A 6,000-nucleotide genomic window follows, 5' to 3' on the forward strand; every position below is an offset into this window, starting at 1 on the left:
AGGTAACAATAGGATTTGGTGAAAAATAGCCTTAGTATTACAGTTTGACATAATGCACATGATCACACTGTCATGAAGTTTTGTATATATAAGGCAGTCAGTCATGAGATATGTACAGATTTTTTTGCCTTATTTATGACGCCAATGGTTGCTCAATCAACGCAAAGGTGTAGAGCACTGCTGACAAAGCAAAACAAGATGGCACGTGAAATAGGCACAAGAATAGCAACCCCAGCTGCAATGCGTGCAGGGTACGTTCAGCGCGCTTAGCCCTAGCCCTCGCATATTGATTTCGCCAGCTTAAAGCACCGTGGTGGACACAAACGCTGTCGCGACGCAAGTGCAAAAAACAAACGGTGCCGTTAGGTGCCTCAGCATGCAGTTTGCACTGCACACTGTGCAGTTACACGGGCCGTCTCTGTGGCCTAAGGTATGTAGTTTCTAGATTCGAACTGATGAAAATAGATATAACAGTCAAAGTGTGTGCCGCAAAGCAAGCACGACAGCGCACAGGGGCCCCAGCTTCACCTGTTCCATTATCTTCCATAAAGCAGCCACCTCGATGCACTTCTCTAATCACAGTAATCTAAAGGAAGGGACTGCTGTCATTCAGGTTCACAGCCAGTTTTCGACTGCATGAGGCAACAGCATGCCACATGGTTAAAATGTACGAGAATATATTTCAGTATACCTTAGTGTTGTGCTGCATTTTGTTTTCTGTGCTACGAGTGCACAGCAGGTGCTCTAGGGCGATTCTTCACAGCCATCAGCGCATTCATTTAATGCATTATGATTCACAGGTCTTTTGCTGCGTGCTGGCTATGAATTATGCAACGTGAAGGTTAGCTCGTGCTAAAAGTACAAGGTACTGCTGCTGGGAAGTATCACAGCGGTTCACCACTAATTTTAAAGGGGGATGCAAGGCTAGAGGGTCAACTGTTGTCATCGATTTCGACCAAATATTCAGGGATGGTGCATCTTCCTCTATTAGAACATATTCTGAATTTCATCACTTTAGCACAAAAAAATGAGAGGGGTTCAACGCTGCTGAACCGAATATGAAGCAAAAGTATTAGCTGCAGGTGACCGAGCGTTCTTCTTCTTCTTCCTCTTCATCATCTTCTTCGTCTTCTTCACGGCTGTTCAAGGTCATTTGTGACTGCGGTCACGGACTACGTGACGGCCCGAAACCTGGCGTAGTATTGCTTTCGCAATAATACAAAAAAAGTTGTAGCTATCACAATGAGTGTCCGCTTAGGAAAACTATCATTTCAAAACTCTGGAGGCTGTACTAACCATTTGTGCTTACAAAACTTCTAGGTAGTTCATTATACAGGATAAGATCAATTTTTGGGTTCATGTGACATTTTATAAAAATCTGGGCACTTTAAGAATGAATTTCATTTCTTTTTGTTGTCATTGTATGTCACAGGTTTGATAAATTTTTTTCTTAGAAGGTAATTATGAATCCAAATCTTGTTCCCAACAAAATCTTAGTCCAGGAACCAACTTGAAAGCAGCCTTTGGCAAAATGAGTTCAATGATTTCAGAACATGCTATTCAAATTTACAGCCAAAATTAATAAATCAAAGTAGTCTGGTGCATATGTTAGGCTGCCCTTTTCAACATAACTCTGCTCTAAGGCGATTGCTTCGAGTTGCTTCTTTTTTTCTTAGCTTTACAGCCATCTGTCTGCGTTCGTGCAAGCCTTTCCTTGATTAATTGCTGGGAATGCCACTTCATTTCTACACTAGCTTGTATCGAGTTGGAAGGTTACATGCTGTTTTAGTCTATCCAAGCTTTTTTTTTCTTTTTTTTTTTCAGTTTACCAGCCAATCTGCTGTTGCTGCGGCGCAAAATTTGCCTTTTCTGTTTTCATTTTTAACTAACTGTCTGCCGTACTCCCGATAGCATATCCTTCCCGACCAGAGAGCTTAATAAACACGAGCATTCTAACTTTGGGACACACTCCGCATTCAGCTTATTGCCCTCTATGCGGCTGCATCTTGAAATCAGCATTCATAGGCGCTTTCGGTGGTGAGTGGGCCCTATCTCACAAAAAAATTAATTTTAATTTTTCTACTGCGCAGATGACAACGAAACTTGGTGAGAAATTTCTTTAATAAATGCATAATCCAAAGCAACAAAAGTTTAAAAACAAATTCTTTTTGGTGAAAATTGTGATTTTAGCCTCGCATCCCCCTTTAAACAGGAGATTAACAATAATGAATGTTTAGGGTGCTCATTTAGTGAAAATGAGGAATGAATCGAATTGAATAGCAAATATTTTTCAAAACGTGTGAAACTGCAAATATTCACACAGTCCTACTAATATTTGAAAAGTTGGATAAAGTGCAGCTAAAGGCATGAGGTGGAGCCTCCTAATGAAATAGTATTGTGTCTCAATCTGACCATGAAAGGGATAGCACAGTCAGCACATGTTAATTTCCATACAATGTAGCGAACAGTAGATCTAGGTTTACTGTGGCTACTTCAGCCCTCTGGTTGTCTTGCTTTTTCTTTTTACAGTTCTGCGCATTACTGCAACTGATGCCATGCCTCTGCTCTGCTTAAAGCTTTCTCATATGCCTGTGGCCTTTGCCATGTCTCCTTGTACAAAAAGATACTGGAGTCATGTTTCTTTGCCCTTTTTGTCCCCCAAGCATAGCATTTATACTCGTTTCTGTAGCTATGCGGCGAAAGCTACAGAGCTGACATGCACCGATTCACTGCCCAGCGAAACTTCATGAATCGTGCTCTTGAATACATTATAGAATGATTTATGTCATCATTACATCAACATTATGCTGCAAAACTAACTTTTACTACAGTGTTAATATAGAGCATTTTAATGTGCATACAACACGCCATGCACCTGCTAATGGCTGTGCTACCTGTTCTGAATCCTGCAAAGCATACGTGAACCATGTCTGCCGAGCCTACCCACTGGTTTCTGAACGCTTTGCGATGCTCTTTCTTTGACAGTATGTCATGTGGGCTATTCATTAGCAACAAATTTACATTCACATAGGCCTTCAGTGGTGAAAAGGAACACATTTGTGTAATTGACGGCTCGAGAAGTTTTAATAGACCTTTCTACAAATCGCAGCGCCACGCCACCCCCTGGCAGATCCACACAAAGCATGATGGAAGAAAGGAGTGATCGCCGCCCGCGTCGGCTGCTGGCAAACGTGTTGGCGTGCTGTGCCGCCACTTTCTGCCATCGTGCATCTTCTCGTGCTCATTGTTGGTGCTTCCTTGCAAAATGCAGCAAGCCCCTGATTGCTTTGATGGCCATCTGCTAGTCGTTATGCAATGTTTTAGTGACTTTTGAAACAAAAGCTTCACTACGCCATGTAAGGCCAAGGTCGCCGTGCGTGGCACACGCTGCTACAGCGGACGCGCCGTGACCATGGCGAGCTGCTCCCGTCACCGCTGGGGTGCCCGTGGGGTGCCGCTGGGCTCCAGATGCGCATGTTGGCGCGGAGCTAGCGAAGAAGAGAAGGGTTGTTTCCGCACTGCACGCCGCCACGGGGAGCTGCAGTGAGCGGACGCCGGACTTTTTTGTGTCGGCTGATGACCCACAGACTTAGAATGCAAACCCTAACTGTACAACACAATGCAAAGGAATGGTGGGCACAATGTAGTTAAAACAGCGGGAAGCAGCAGCGCAGCAAGGACGCCAAGAGATCGCAGAGAAAAGTTCGCCTAAGAACCGGCAGAATCAGAGAGACGTGAGCGTGGCGGCGCTCCGCTTTCCCAGGGGGGCTTCCTTTCCGCTTTCCCTTGGTGGCGCGGTGTGGAATTACTGGAAAGGTCTATTCAACTTAAATTTAGCACTGAATCTAAAACTGTAACTGAGGCCAGATATGCCTGACCTACTTGGTCTAGTAACGCTGTGAGGAAAGCCTCGCCCTGTAGCCTTGGCTGCATTGTCACCGAAAGCTGTCCTCAGATGTAGTTATCAATGTCGCCATGTCAGCATGGTTGGGTTTGGGTCTGGTATTAACCGAGCGAAGAAAGTGCAAATAGATCGTTTGCACCTTTTTTACTTTGGTTTATGGGCACATTTTTCAATGTGTGTGTCAAAACTAAGAAAATAAAGCTGAGCTGTCTATGTACAGATGATGTCAGGAGTAATGAGAAAATGAAAGGCAATATTTGTAAAAAAAAATTATTTTCCCCATTCTTATGTCATGCATCTTTGAATGGATATACTGGGTGTTGCTGTGAACACTTTCAAAAATTTGTAAACATAGTTCAGAATAGAAAAAAATTTTTACATGTATAAGCTCTGGGATGTGGTGGACACAATCTGCTGCAAAATCTTCTAATTATCTGCAAACCCGCGAACAGTATGATGCTGCAGTTTTTAAAACGAAGAAAAACAAATTTTCTGAAGCCCTGCAGTGGGAGGAAGACCGATGCTTTTTTTTTTTTATATATAAAATTGAGTGCGAGAGACTCGGGGAAGTCTGGAGGTGTGTTGCAGTGATTATAGCGCCAAATTTGAACTGCCTGCTCTACTGTGACATGTCTCGTTGTGGCTCTCAAAATAATGACTACACAATTTGGAGTGACTTCCCTTGCACCAAGCTGCGAGGCGAAACAATGTATATGACGTGGCGCAATACTGCTTGCAGCACAACCGGAGCACCGTTGCCGCTGCATCACATCATCACAAGAGGTCCAGTGTGTACTGAGCTTCCTGCTTGTCTTGTGCTCAGCTTCAGCTTCAAATGGAAAAAAGCACCTCATTTTCTAGTGCTGCAGGGCTTTAACTTTTTTGTTTGTTTGTTTGTTTGAGAAACAGATATGGCATATAGTCTTGTTCAGGGTTTTAGATTCCCCATTAGGACTAACCACCCAACTGCGATAATTGGGATTCGCAGCAAATTGCATCCACCGCAGCTGAATACTCCGCTAACCAAGTTTTGGTGCCTGAACTACCATTTTTTTTTTTCTTTTCATATCCCACTTGTCAATTGCCACACATATGTTGCTTAGACGCTATGAGCTATGGTTATTGTTAATAACCCATTTCAAGCCACTACGAGAAGTGAATGTTTGTTCCGGCAAATTTTTTTTCTATTTGATGCTCAACATTTTTAGCAACTTTTTAATGTGTTCGCTGATCACCTGGTGTGCACATTAACTGCCATTATGGGAATTACAGCATGCTCCTATAAATCTGGATAGACCATCACACCTTGAATTAAAAAAAATTACAGCCTATCTGTGTACCTAATTAAACGTGTAGATGCGCTAGCACTGCTTACTCCTGCTATACTTTTCTTGGCGCCACCACATTTACGGCAGCAGAAGACTGTTCCCAGGGCTAAGAAAAGTAATCGAAAAGCAAACAAGTGCACTTAAAGGCAAGCACCCATTAATATGTGGAGATGAGCACAAGCTGCCTAATGATGTAGCAAGGGGCATGGAGCTGAGGTTTAAGGAGCACTGCACATGCATGTCTGCTGACCTTGAAGGTCGAGTGGTGAGTCATGCAAAGGAAGGGATGGTGTGCTAGCGTCATTAGACTGCTCAAGTCTGGTGTAACTCGCTTAACTACACAGCCTAGTGATGGCCATGGTTGCTGAAACCGTGGTGTGCCTCTCTCTTATTGGCTGCAAATGTGGTGCTGCTGCGCCTCATTGCTAAGCCAATTCAAGTTCACAGACAAGCATCAGCAAAGTTAGTGATTGCGGCCAGCAGTGCTGAGCACTAAGAAATTTCGACAGGGTTTTTCATTTTCCTTTGAGGCACCTGTACATATGGAGTAGACATCAGGCACTTGTGATTTTTATAGTCTTTGTGGACAACCAGAACATAGCACTTGGATGGCAGCATCAGCTCTGTGGTGAACAAAATATTACCTGGACAATTATGTGTAAAATACGTTTTATCACATCGTTATTTTCCTGGTACCTTCTATCGTCTTCCCAATTCACGTGTGTAGCATGTAGTTTTTTTGGTTTTTGTTCTTCTAGTAGGATGATG

The 6,000-nt window shown here is 43.3% G+C and overlaps 1 protein-coding gene across 1 annotated transcript in view; it reads left to right on the forward strand.

Moving 5' to 3' along the window:
- The window catches only part of galla-2 (MIP18 family protein galla-2), a 45,431-nt gene extending 39,431 nt beyond the window's left edge, over window positions 1–6,000 (forward strand). Inside the window, exon 6 of the mRNA XM_084589145.1 lies at window positions 3,110–6,000. The gene's annotated coding sequence lies outside the window, so the exon portion shown is untranslated. The remainder of the gene's footprint in view (window positions 1–3,109) is intronic.

This window comes from Amblyomma maculatum, chromosome 1, assembly GCF_055883805.1.
Source record: "Amblyomma maculatum isolate TAMU_Amacu chromosome 1, ASM5588380v1, whole genome shotgun sequence".
In the NCBI taxonomy this organism is placed as follows: domain Eukaryota; kingdom Metazoa; phylum Arthropoda; class Arachnida; order Ixodida; family Ixodidae; genus Amblyomma; species Amblyomma maculatum.